Genomic DNA, 14,646 nt, shown 5'->3' on the forward strand with positions numbered 1-14,646 from the left:
CCTGAGCACCAAGACCCCTACAAGCACTTCTCCTGAGCCAGATGTACTTACCGTCTTTCAGTGTACCATAAGCTTCATCTCAAATCAAGCCCCTTAAAATTTCAGTCCTAAACTTTGAGCACAGCTCTACCCAGTGAATCCTTACTGGTAGGATGAACCTTGTTAGAGCATTAGCTCTCACACAGTCCAGGGAACGGCATACCTATTCTCTAGAAGAAGGGCTGATAGAAAAATCAACTCATTTGAATTCAGCTTGGAAAAATTTCCACTTTATGTCATGCTTCCTGCCAGCAGAATGCAAAGCCTTTTTATCAGACTAAACCTTCTCCAAATCCCTGGGCAGTGGGTAATAATGTCTACTTCTATAGTGTACTTCAAAGCATTTCTTCAAAGCCTTCACTACCTGCACAACACCATAATGACCTTTATTTTACAGAGAGATAAAGCCATGCTTGGGAGCAGTGCAGGCCGATGGAGTAAGGTGCAATGGCACAGTATGCTCTGCATGCAGATCTGTACGTAGCGCTTTGGCCGAGCGATGTGAGTGGTAAATTGCAAAGTGCTTCTAGGTCACAGAAAAATGAAATCATGCAGACAGTTGCTCCACAGTGGGCATTAGCTAATGCCAGATAGGGTGGGGACCTACAAGCAAAGGTCATTCCTCTACTCCCACCTAATACAAATCCTTTAGCATTGGGTGCTCTGGGGCCACCTGAAGCAATCTGGCCTTGGGTTCTCTTGTGCCAGTTCCCTGGCTGCACTGCTCCGTCCTACCATTCCTCCAAAACATCCTTCCCTGGCTGCTGGTGTAGACTCTTGAAGGGAGGGATGCCACAACATGGCGGGGAAACCTGCACAGAAGAGCTGGTCTAGATTGGCTAAATTTGCCCGGTTTCCCTAGCGTTTACAGATCAATGATCCATTTGCAGCTGAGAGTGTCCCTAGGAGTCCTCCGCCTGCTCCTAGTCCCCTTCTCCTCCAGCTAAGAGGTGCTGGGCGGTGGGTTAAGGGAACTGCAGACTACCTGCATGCCACAGCAGATTCCGAGTCCTAAACCCTGTTTGGGATCTCTAGAACGCCTCCTTAAATAGAGGGTTTAAGTTCAAATCCAGCCCCAAACACCTAAAACAAAGGAAATACAGTAGACATTTTCACTTGTGAATTTTCATCTGCTAGCAGAGGAATGAGTGTAGATTTCAGAGAAATAAGAGAGAGTTAGTTACGCTTCCTTGAATAATCCACTCTTGTCAACAGAGGTTGCTAATAGAGGCTCTGCCTGGGCATTTGGATGGAAATGAATGCATTGAGGAGACAAAGCCTTGTGCAGTTTGCAGACATGACACTAGCTCAGTGAACGGAAATGATACATCGAGTTTTATTATCGAAGATTCTTGGTAGACATGTTTATTAAATGGCTGGCCTGCTAAAAGTGCTAAAGGATTCTCTGTTGTTTTCCTTCTGGCTCGCTGTATCACATATCTCTAGGGCTTCAGATGGGGCATCTCCCCATACACTGCACGTTTTAGGCTTTTCCCCCCATGGCATGATCTTAATGAGCATTGCCTTTAAAGCCTATAGGCATCAGCAGATACAAGACTTCCAATCTGCCCGGCTCTGAGATTCATTGCACTGAGATATTTTCACTCTGAGTTTCTAGTCTATCCAGGTTCCTTTGCATTATCTTTCTGGTTTCCCTGGTTGTGATCCCTTTCAACTTCATGTCGCTTTTGTGAATGCCTGTCATCCTTTTGTCAATCCTTCTTTAGAGTCATCAATAAAAATGTCAAAAAAGACCAAAGACCTGATTTCTGTGATGCCCTAATAAACATAATTCTATAACACAATAAATCCCTGTTTAGTATTCCTCTTTGTTTGCAGCCGCTCAGCTGTGATTCGGTCCATGGGCTATTGCATTCAGAACATCCGAAGAGCTAAATTTTATGATACGATATCAAATGCTTTACCAAATCCAAACATGCTCACAGATTTTTAAGATCAGAAAGAAGCATGAGAGCATCAAATCTGCTCCTTTCAATCCTCGGTTGAGCATGCTAACGGGTATCACTAAAGCATCTCTTCCAGAATGTCTGGAGTTGAAGACCCCATGAGATGGGAAATCACACATATTGCTTTTTTGTTTTAAAAAACTTATTGTTAAATTTAATCAGGCTTTGCCTTCTAGACGTTGTTTTTGTGTCTTTTTTCTCTGGATTAAAGATTGTCTAGTACCCAGTTGTTTCGCGCTATGCTTATTGATGTTTCATGCGGTGATCTTTTGGGGATTTTTTCTTTTTCTTACTAACACTGCTCTTGATTCTGCAAACTCTGCTTTTCATGCGTACCTGCATGTAGAAGTCAGTCAGTCTCTGTGATGAGGAGAATCTGCTTTCACGGGGCAATTTGCAGACTTTGAACTAGAGTTTCTAATTCTACCCATAAACAGCTATCTGTCAACTCTGGCAAGGCTCCCTTTCCTGCACATCTTGCTATCACTTGTGGGTTCCCTGATGTGCTTTAATTTTCATCCCTCCATACACAACTCATTTTCAATCATTTAAAAGCTTAGGTAAGGTTCAAGACTATCTTTGAACAGTGGTCCTGATTCCCTACTCACTCAAATGTGGGCAAATGTAGAGTAACTGCTTTGAAGTCAGCGATGGAAAACAGGTATAAATGTCAGGGGTGACAGACACAATCTCTTTTGATATCTCTGGAGTAGGTCATGCAGAAATAGCATCCCAAACAATATCTACGACCAGCTGTTCATCCTGTGCCTCCAGTCATTCTCCACATACCTCAGATCCCATCTCCCAGCTGACAAGAAAACGAACTAATCCAAAAATGGAATTACCTAATTTTCTTCCCCATTATCTGAGGCTCATAATAGAAATGTGAAACGACCTGCTGTATTTCAGCAGCAGAACCGAAGATGCTAGTTGACTCTCAGGTCTCAATTCTCACTACATCATATTTCCATTTGCAAAGGTCAGGATCAAGCCTGGTGGAGTTTTTTGTTCAGGAAAAGCTCCCTACAGATTAAATGGGATTATTTCAGAGTTAAAGAGGGAAGGGGGGGAAAGGAAAGAGCTGCAGGATTTATTTAATGGAAAAAGCCTCCTACTCAGGTGGTATAATTGAGGATAGTTCTGCTGACTTACACCGGTTGAAGACTGGGAGCATCCTGTGCCTGTGCTCCACTGCCTCACCCCATAAATTGTGGGCAGGATGATCTAGGCTTCAGCCTGTCCTTTCATTTCAGCCAACAAGGGCTGCATCATGCCTTTCTCCATGGGCAGGAGAGTGACTCACCTGCCATGATGTGGATTCAGGGATTCCCCAGAGCCATCGGTGGAGGTGAGACAGGCAGCTCTCTCCTCACACTCGTACCTGTGATGAATAGTAATCCCACAGGCAGGGAATCGAGAGGAGGGAGAGATATTTAAACGTGTTCTTTACTTGCTCAACCTCTGAGTCCAAATATATGGGTGTCTAGGTCTGGGCTTCAGCTTGAGAGTTGTAAATAAGGACCTGTAAGCTATCTTAAGCTTGTAAATCTCCCATCATCCAGAGAAATCAACTGATGTCGTCAGTCAGACCCGCCAGAACACACTTCATTACGCTCATTACTCAGGGTCGGAAGCAAACTCCCACGCAGCTCGCAGAGCTCAGACCTCGCAGAGCAAACAGAAAGCAGGACAAGCACAGCACCTGTAAGGAGCCCGCGGACCTGGTGTCACCGCCAAGGCAGCCAGCAGAGCTGAGATGCTTCCTCTCCTGGGCTGTAGCATTAGATGAACATGGCCGGCAGCCGGCTGCAATGCCGTGCAGAGCCGGCGGTGTGTTCGGTTCCCTGGCATCGAGGTTGCCAAGGAAGCAAAGTCGCAGGATCTCCTCCACGACCATCTGTGTTGTCTCATAAGGCATCAAACATGTCAAGGAGATTTCTCCCCTGGGCCATCATCTAGACGCTTGCCGATGTGTTTGACTTGCATGGTAGTGAAATGCCATAAAGTTAAATGAATTATTCCAAAAGCGGAGAAGGTGAAAAAGCTCTGCTGTGAGCTCAGTGCCACAGCAGTAGGAAATTATTTTGCTCCTGGTTTTGGGTTTCACAGTGTCAGAAAAGCCCACATTTTATAGCCGAGTACCAGACCTCTACACCCTTGTTCATGTGCCTAAATGAGTGTGAGCCCCAGGCTATGGATTCAGGCCAGGGCGTGTTTGCCAGGGCCCTGCAACAGTTTTTCAATAACATGCTGCTCTCAGACCAGCTTCCCCAGTTGCATGGCTTCCCATGCACGGCACCACTTCATAGGCGTGCAGGTGATGGAGGGCACAGGACCTGCCTGCAGTTTAGTGACAACAGCGGTAAAACATCCTTTCTTCCCTGGCCATCCTTTCACAGCAGAGGCTGCAGCAGGACTGTAGAAGCACGGATTTCTCTGAGGACAGTGAAGCCAGAGGGGTGAAAGGGAGCAGCTTCTGTGAAATGAGGAAGGGGGACAGTGAGTTGGACAGGAGCACTGATCCAGGTCCTGCACTGTGAAGCTGCTGTACAGCACATCGGGGGCTTTTTGGAGAGAGAAGCCAAGCCCTGGCTGGCAAAGTTACATCCAGGCAGTTGCGGTGATGAATGGGATGTGATTCATGTAGCCAATGTGATCCCGTGATGGAAATCACTTTGCTGGAGAATTGATGATGCTCAGCATAGGTCAGTTCATCTCTCCTGGTTCCCTGCCCCTCTGCCCTAGATCCTGCAGGACACAGAGACCACAGCTCACCCTCCACCAGCCCTAAGCATCGCTCAGGTTTTAGGAGTGACTGAAGGCATCTTAGGGGGTTGGCTCTATTGGAAGAATGGGGGGTTGTCCAGATCCATTTGTGGGCAGCTGAGAGTTGTTCAGGAGCTTCGGCAGTCTGGCTGAAAACAGCTTTGTAGTCCCCACTGAAAAGCTGCCCACGGCTATAGGGAGGCTGCAGTGACTTTATGCCACAGGCTATGCAGTCTGGGCTAGATAAGCAGCTTGCGAGGGACCAAAGGGGTCTAGAAGAGGGTGTTTCTTGGTCTGGACTGCAAATAAGAGTGGAAGTTGCAATAGGGCAAATCCTCGGTGGGGATTTGCACAGGAGGAATGAAAGCTGGAGACTTCTACCCTGTGAAAAGGTGTTTGGGACTCCAGGGATAAGATAGTCCTTTTAAGCTCCTCTTTCATTCTGCATCAGGATGCAGTCAAGAAACAATATGAGAACAATGATATGACCTGGGGACAGGACTCCAGTTCTCAATAAACAAGAGGTTAAATCCAAGCAATTTTGTAACTTTCTTTTCCCAAGTTCAGGACCATCTTGCGGAACCTTTGGGGATAACAGAAGGAAATTTTCCTCCTCGTTGAAAGCATCATTGCCGTGCGATGCAGGCAGGCTGGGAAGAACCACGGAGCCGCATGTGGTGGAAGAACAATGCCAGCCTGCCTCGGAGATTGGTGTTGCTGCAGCTTTCTCTTCTGCTATATTTCAAGAGGTTTTTAGTAACTCTTGGGTCCTCTTAAAACAGATTGTCTGATTCGTGGCAGTATATTTTGAGCGCCCAATTTGTTTCATGGCACAGAAGCATTTGTGGACCATGATGTTTCTATGTCAACATGTGCTTGAGGAGGTAATTTTTTCAGCAGAATTGGCAGGTGTTAGAATCCAGATCAGAGCTCTCTCCACATCATTATTTTTAGTAAAGGACTTTTTTAATAAGACATGTTGATATGTTTTCTCTATGTGGGATTAAAAGCACTTTAGGCTCACGCATGGAATTTCGCTTTATAAATCTGTGGGAGTGCAGATTTTCTCCACTCTTGTCCACTCTTGTTATATTGCCTTTGTGAAATGGGAATAATAAACCTTTTCTGCCTCCTGAAGGGGCAGAGAATTAACTCTTTGAAGTTTGTAAGACCATATAAATGCATTGCTATTATTAAAGTTACTACTACTCAGGGCTTTTAAACAGCTGCCACATTTCACTTTAGAGGAGGTTGCCTTGAACTGGTAGATGAAGCGAACACAGTATATCAGGGTGTTATGCTGAAAAAAAGTGTTGGGATCTGTTAGATTGAAAGACACTATATGAGTTATTTGTAGAAATGGATTTTATAACCCTGTCATTCTCCTCTGGTGTACCTCTTAATCTAAGGGTTTCAGTATCCTTTATGAACACTTAACAAGACCTATATTAAGCTTCAAGTCTCTTCAGTGCACCTATTTTACATTTGCATCAAGTCAATGCAAATTGGGACAGATCCATTTTTTTGCCCAGCTCACACAGCAGGTCAGCGATGGACCTGACTGACCTGCTTTGGTAATTAGTAATTCATAATGACCTGCTGCACGGAAAATGGCAAAAGAAATGCAGTAGCTTTAGGAAGAAGCGGCCCCTCAACGCTGTCATGGTTTTGAAAGATTCGCTGCCTCTTCCTGTCCTTGCAGCTTTTCTAGGAATAGCTGAAGACCAATGGTCTCATTTAAAAAATATAGATTCCCGCTAAGTGGTTTTGGATTACAGGCACAAGGGCCAGTCTCCGAGCCTGGTGTCTGTGTTTGATGTGCATACACCCGTTCCCATACCTTTCATAAATACCGGGACAAGAATAATAAATGAAAGCCTGTGAGTGTCCCAATTAATGCAGTTATGGAGACACAATGGGTAAGTTATACAGACTGGGAAACTAAGGCAATGAGCTGGTATTTCAGACAATTCTGTATTCAGTGCCAGACTTCTGTTTGCTAGAAGATGTAGGATTTAGGCCCGGATGAGGATTTCTTGAAGGAAGATGCTGAGGACTTCACTACTCCTAGTCCCTACATTTCTACACTGGGAACCTTTTAAATCTGCCTTGAATCTTTGTCAATGGACCAAAAACATTTTTTTCTAACCTTTGATTTAGTATTTCTGCTTGAGAAAGAAAGAATCAAATTTTGATCCGTGATACTTCAGCAGTGCAGAACGACACTGATGGACAGTAGCTGTTTCAGCCTGTGTCTGGTAACTCCCCCTGAGCTTTCAAAGCTGCAGAGCAACACCAGGGCAGTGCAGCTCTCTGGCCTCTTCTCAAGCAAAGGCTCTTCTCATGATGTCCTCAAGACAGCGTGTATGGGAAGGTAGCAGTGTGTTAATGTGGAGTGGAGGAAAGCCAAGAAATTAGTTGCTTGATTTTTCTAGTGTCAAGCTTAGACCAAGTTCTGTAAGCCAGTAGAGGCCCCGGGGATGCACGGACAAGCCCACAGCACTTCTTTGGGCACTAGGCTGCAGGGAGGTTCTCCATCACTTGGTGACCCACCCCCTCTCCGTGGGAAGCCTCCAGCTCCTAGTGCTGGAACAAGGTTAGTGTGCACCGTCTGTCAGGGGACGGAAAGCAGCAGGGTCAGAGTCCTTCCAGTCATCTCTGCAATCTGCTTTCAGGCCTCCCAACCTTGTCTTTATCTTTGTAATATTTTAAAAAGAGCAAACATTAGGTTTCCCCTGTGCTTGTTAATGAAGCCCATGTCCTTGGTCATACCAGATGGTAAATTTGTTGGGTCTTAACTCCAGTATCTCAACAGGTGCATGCAGGCCACAAATCGGTATGTGCAAAGGAGACTCTTACTGCAGGGAACGGTCTCTAAACCTTGCCGGGAAGGTGCAAAGCAGGCAGTCACAGGAGCAGGAGGCTGCCTGCGCAGGGCGAGCTGCCGGTGGGGTTGCAGGCCCTCTCCTGCTGCCTGTCCCTGCCTTGCCTCTGGCAAGCTCATACTGACGTGCCGCGGAATGTGCCACCCTGTCCACCTCTTCTTTCTCCTGAGTGGGAACAGCATAGGGAGCAGGATGCTGCTGAACGACAGGGCTGTGTTTGGATCCCTCAGCCTCGACCTGAAGGGACCTTATCCATGGCCAAGGGGAGAGTTCAGTTAACGAGTCTGTTTAATCATGGACAGCTTTCTTTTTTTGCCAGTGAAGTCGTCGCTGGCTGATAAGCTACACATCAGGCAGCTGCGGACCGGCTCACTCTTGAATTGCAGCCATAGCCACCAGTTCTTACATGATGCCCAGGTCTGGGACAGTGTTTTAGCACTGATGGCTCTTGATCCTCCAGCTGCTTCCCAGGAGCCCGAGACATTCCCTCCTTCTCTCTCCTTCTGTTGTGCCTACTAAAACTTTTCCCACTGTGCTGGCTCACAACTGCTACACGCTGCATCCACTGCCTGGAAGGGAGAAACTGCTTGAGGCAGGGAAGGCCATGAGCTGGCTTGGGCTCCTGGAGTGATCCACCCATCCCTCTCAAGCCCAGACAGCTTCAGGGCATGAACGGTCTGATGACCCTCTTCCCTCATCTGGGAGAACTGCTGTTGCTTTCGAATTTATTATCTGTGTAGCAGAAGGCTGTACCAACATATCCTTTATCCTGCTGCAAGCAGCAGTGGGCACACTTGCAGGGGGGTGCAGGGGTACGTGCATGGACATGTGTGCTCTCCCCTGTGGGTCAGGACCAGGACGTGGGTATCCAAGTCTCTGTGTGCTTCCACGCCATCTGGGTCCCTGCACTAGTTTCTTTGCCAAGTATCTATTGATTTCAGGCACACTGAACACAGCCCCTTAAATGCATTTGTTGCTTTATGTCTTCAAAGTACTCAACAAGCGTTAGCTAATTAATCTTTCTAGTGTGGCCTGTAAAAGAGGTAAATATTATTCTTGCTCTGGAGCCAGGGAAGTGAAAACAAGAAGATACAGTGGCTCCACCGAGCTATCCCAGAAAATTGTGTTAAGGCCAGTAGTGAAAACCCGGGACTGTTGATGGCAGCCACAGGCATATGTATGTGTGGCATCCTTTTCTAGAGGAATTAACAGTACAGACCTCATTTGTCATCACAGTGATATGCCGAAATGCAGCACGAATTCTGATTTCTAGCCCTGTAACCCACATGGGCTTCACCACGTATGGAGTTGCCAGAAGGGACAAAGCGGATCATGGTCCCCGTTCTCAGCATCACTGTGTATTAGGTGCTCAGCTGTCTATGCTCAGCTGCATTTACAGGTGCCATGTGAGTTAGAAAATGAAATACTGTGAGACAGCCTCTTCTTTTACAGCCACTTCATTTACAGCTGCCGAGTAAATTGGATTTTGAAGAGGCATCTGAATTTAGGATGTTTCTTTCCACCAAACCACTGAAATTCCCAGACAGGTGAACTGTGGAGGCATGAGGGTACCCTGGATGTGAAAAATAAAGCAGTTTCCTTTTGCTGTTCTCAGTTTGAGCTAAAATTTCCCTATGAAAAATATGTAGCTGCCAGCACTGTGGGTGGAAATTATTTGCCTTACTTTTTTGAATAACATGAGTCTTAATAAGAAAAAAATACAGCCTAAGAGCTTGACACCATTTTGCCCAGTTTGACGATCAAAAGTGCTTTTGTTCTTTCTGCTGCTCCTGTTGTTTTACACGGAGAAGACTTCAGTAAACAGAGAGCGAGGCTGCCCAGGCAGCGGCAGAGAAGAGGATTAAACTCCAGGAGTGAGGCACAGATGATACCTGGAGGTGACGCGTTTTGTACTGAACATTTCATTAGCTCCCACAAAGCTGTCTAGCAGACGCCCGTTCATTAGCCACATACATCCCAACCCAATTGCCCATGTAGCTCTGCAAGGGATCCCATTGCTTTATCCCAACGGTGCTGCATACAAAGCAGGAAAGCTCCAGGTTTCAAGCTAGCCCCTCAGTAGGTGATATAATTAGGGAGTCTGGTCCATCAATATTTCACCGCATCTCTGCTCCATGAGGGCACAGGCTGTGGGATGCCTCTTTGTAGCTCACGTGCTTCTCAAACTTATCTCCTTGACAACTCCTTAGTTTAAACAAAGATTATTTTGGAACTGGAGCTGTCAACCCAGCAGCTCCAGGAAGTTTTCTTGTTAAAATAAGTTGGCTCGGCAGCACCATCTTCTGTCCTGCCCTTTAAACAGCCTTAGACGTCACACTTGAAAAATGAGTGTGTGCACCTCGGCTAGCTTGGGGCAAAAGAACAGTTTGAATAAGATTGAGTTAATGTTTTCCATGCTGGGAGTCGAAGCCATAAAACAGATATAGCACAAGAGATTGGAAGTGTGAGTCCAGCTTTGCAGACCGACGGGGAGGCAGCGGGGTTGCGGCAGGCAGCAGGGACTGGTAAGCCCTGTCCGTAGCGGCACCTCGCAAATCACTCCAAGTCAAGTGGTTTCCCAGGTGACGTACCTTCACTTTGGTGGTTGTACTCCTGTTTATAGGATTTTTCAAGGGCTGTGACCCCCTCATTACTGCAGTGGCTTCGGGGGAGTGGGAACTCAGTGCCTGCTCTGCACAGTCCATCTTGCACGCTCGCTGAGCCCTGCTTTCCCCGGATTTTTGCTGTTCCGTTTGCTAGGGTTTGAGGTGAAGACATTCTTCCTTACCAGAAAAGTTGCTTGATGGCTGCTCTTTGGTGGTGCTGCATAAATGCCAGGCCCCATCCGGCAGAGCCCAGAGAGATCCAGGGACAGGAGAGGAGGCAGGGAGAGGGCAGAGGGAGGAAGGACGGACTCGGAGGAGCCAAGGCAGGCTGGGGAGTTCTCGTACCACAGCGAAAAATCAGGAATTACAGGGGGAGCTCCTTGTCCCACTTCTCCACAGCACACTGGGATTCAGGCAGAGATTTGTGGCATAAAGGTTAAATTAGGAGGGCAGCTACAGTAATTTCTCATCTTCTTCTGTCTGGCTGCTGCCTCCTCTCAATGTCCTGCATACATCCTCAGGGCTGGCAGCTCACCTCCTTTACCTCCAAATACAGCTCTGCTTCTTTAGCCCACCATATGGGCAACTGCCAATATGTATCACTATAGTGTGTGTGTGTAAGAAAGAGAGAGAATATTCATATTTACCTTTTACTTCAGAGTATTGTTGCAGGCCCTAAGTAATTAATATCTGAGCAGCTCAGATCCTTGTGTGGCAATCATCACACAAGAGAAAAGTGTTCTTATGAAAAATACAACAAAGCCCTTAAATCTAAAACACAGCAGCTTTCTTGTAAGAGACACTCTGTGGCAGGATTCTGCAACACAGCAATCAGTCTTGCTTTAATATACAGACCAGGGTAATGTAAGAAGTACTTGGAGAGCAGCCACAGCTTTCACAGCAGCTGATGCTACATTTTTGTCAGGATTAAGTTCATTTCAATTATAGAAAGGCTTGTGATCACCTGCTAGGAGGTTTGCAGCAGTTCAGGAGGCCAAGGGTGTGTGTACAGCTATATTTAAATACCAAATGCATAGCATACTCCGGCACCATTCCATTTGCAGAGCACTCTGCAGACATCCCCTAATTAAGTGTTTAAGTATAGATTCCTTCTTCCCTTATGGCTTGATATGAGTGGATTTTTTTAAAGATTCACATAAATCCTAATTTAATTTGGAGACAATTTAAAGGAACTGAGGAGACTGAATAAAATGGACATCATGCCGCGCATCCCTTTGTTACTGCTGCATTGCTCAGGCTATGCCAGAAGAGGGCTAAACATTGTACCTTTTGATGCTGCTTCAACCCTTCACTTCATACAATGAAACCATGAAATGCTCTGTCCCAATGTAAGTGCACAGATGCCAAGGAAAACCTCAAAAAGGAGAATTTTATTTTGCACAGAGGTTGATGGACGATGCAGGCAGCAAAAAGGCTGAGAAACCTGCGTGGGAGCCTGGAGCTCCCCATGCAACCTCAGAAAATAAATGCCCGAGAAGTGGTCTATGGAAGGAGGATGCGCGGTTTCACATGGCCCTTCTGCCAGCCACTGACCCCAAAGGTCTCTTCCATGATGTAATTGGGCCCAAGCAGCCGGAGCCTAGTTGGCTGCAGTGTGAAAGGGACAAGGCTTACGGGGATAGTTCAGGGTTTTAAGTGAGTGTTTTGCAGAGTACTTGCAGCCTGTGCCATTTCCCTCCCTGCTCCAACCCAGGTGCGACCACAAACACAGACCTCTGGGGCTCCCAAGGTTTAATCGTAGTAAGACTTTGCCCTTCAGTGCCCTCATCTGTGGGAGGTTTGCAGAATTAGCAGCAGATGGTCCCGCAAGAAATACCAGTATCCCTGTTTCACTGCAGGAGAAGGCAGGTATGAAGAGGGGCAGCCGTTCACCTCCTGCTTTGCCTCCTGCTCCTCATCAGGTGGCTGTAAGGGATGTCACGTTGCAGGGCTGGCCAGCAAGGTCACCACTGATGCTCCCCCTTCCTACAGTGCCTGTCTTGTCATCATGAGAGCCTGCAGTCGCTGTGAAGGTGGCAAAAAAGGGACAGAAAACAAAGAAGCCAGAGGACTCTGACAGCTCAGGCGGAGGGGAAACCTTTCAGGATGACAACAGCAAGGGCTTGGCAGCTGTGGGAAGTGACTTCTGGTGCGAAGGTCTGCACCTCATCTTCTGATAGCGATGCTGGCAGGCAAGTCACAGCTATCATTTGACCTGAGGAGCGATGTGGTTTGATTATCCTTTTAAAAATGAATTAGGAAATGGCTAATGCCAATTTTTAAGAAGTGTCAGAACAACAGAAGCTCCCTAGCACTTTCCAAAATGCTGCCAGAAGGTTGTTCTCAAAGGAATTAATTTTGTCTAATTAAATATCTCCACAGAGCTCTCCAAGTATCAAACCAAAACATCAACATGCAGCACTTTGCAGACTAATCGGAATCACACTGGAGATTGGCATCGTGTGCTGAAGTGTTAACAGATGGAGCGGATGGTCACGAGGGAGGAGTGGGAAGACAAACCTCCCTTTCCACCTCTGCCCCAAACGACGTGCTTCATCCCCCGTCTCAGTTTACCCATCTGTTAAATACATGGAAAATACTTCCTATAGCATGGATTAACCCAGAGGGCAAGCTAGCTATGGTCACAGAGCAGGGCGGCAGAGGCTTCGAGGGAGCCGAGAGCTTTGGGGTTTTTGGATGTGGTTCAGATGAGCGGGGTAGAAGCCCTGGTAGGATCTGGAGGATCACATCTCGCTCTGCACTACAGCAATGGGACTCTCATTGCTTGCAAACCCTGAGCATTCAGACCTGCCAGAGGCCAACACCCAGGTCTCTCCATTTTGTTGTACGTTGCATCAGAGGTGGGCCAGAGGGTTGAGCTGCATCCTGGAGGCAGAGGAATGCCGCCGAGTCCTGCCCTGGAGCATCCTCTTCTTGGATTGCTAATTCACACAAAAAAAATCAAGCATTTTTGCTTTCAGCCTGATTCAGTTACTGTCACTGGCTCCTTTTTAAGTCCCTAAAAAGTGGAAACCTTGTGTTATAGCCAGCTCTGTTGCTGCCCCCAAGTTGCTGTTCTCAACTCCTCCTCTTTATCGAAGAACAGTGCATTTACATGCATGGCCGTGTTTTGGACAGCCAGAGATGTTTTTGACACTTGGAAAATATAGCTTTTTAAAATATTTCTTAACCTCAACACCTTCCATTTTATAAAACCTGGGCTATTCGTTACAAATCAGGTTAAATGAAAAGAAGTGGGAAAAGCAAAGTCCTCAAAAAAGTATAAATAGTACATAATAGTTGAAATTGCCGGTGCAGGTTGGTACATGGCATAATACAGCCATTCAGTGCAGGCTCAATTATTTCTCAAACTGGTCTGAAAAGGCCACTGGCTTTGCTACCTATTATGAGCATTTACCCTATTTATAGGAGACATTTCTACACAGTGCAGACTCTGGATGAGGTTTGACGTGGTGGCTGCCTGGTGCTCCTGGAAAGTCCTCCCTGAGTCAGCTGCTGCAGTTCGCAATGCAAACGTGATGCCTTAGCACAAGCACGGGATCATCTGCCTGCCAGACAGGAGCATCTCACCCTCTTAAAAACTGTCGGATTACTGATCCCTTGCAGCAGACAATAAAATTATTCCAGGATAGGAGGGGTTTTTGGCTTTTTTAGTGGAGTGACAGACACTCAGATGAATTGTTTGCGGGCTGGATGATTTCCATTGACAAGGATAATCTTGCTGCAGTAGGGAAAAAAAATCAACAAATGACCTTTTGTTTTGTAAAGCCACTGCAAATAATAAAGGAGATGAACATAAATTATCAGTGCTGTGTATCTATATCCATTTAAAATTTTCTATTCATAGCATCTCACGTTGCCGTTGGCCTGATCCCCAGAAATGCTGGGTAATAGCAACAAGTCTCCCAAGCGTGGAATGGGGCTAAAGATGCTTTTCAACAGGAGGGGGAGCTCTCTCTGCACCAACTGCTGGGGAACACTGCTTGCTTCAGGCAGAAAAAATGGCAGGGGAAAATCTATGCTCACCATTTTGTTCCTTACGTGTTCTCATATGTTTGCAAGAATTTCACAGGCTATTTAACTGCAGTGATTTGGTTTTATATATATAGTAATAGTGCATAAATCTAATAGTAAAACAAGCTTCCATGCAAAGTGTGTTTTCATTTGGTCCAAGAACCATTTGGACCCACTTAAATGCAACAGCTTAGGTTTTTGAAGAAGTTTGGCCCAGGAAGGGGAGAGTACACTTGTCACATCTCGTAGGGGTCTGTAGGTGAGAACCTTTCCCTTATAATTTCAAGAAGTTTACAGAATGCTAAAAGCTGTGCGAGACACAGCCACACTTGATATCTGAATTTCCTA

Source organism: Aptenodytes patagonicus, chromosome 10, assembly GCF_965638725.1.
Source record: "Aptenodytes patagonicus chromosome 10, bAptPat1.pri.cur, whole genome shotgun sequence".
Taxonomy (NCBI): Eukaryota; Metazoa; Chordata; class Aves; order Sphenisciformes; family Spheniscidae; genus Aptenodytes; species Aptenodytes patagonicus.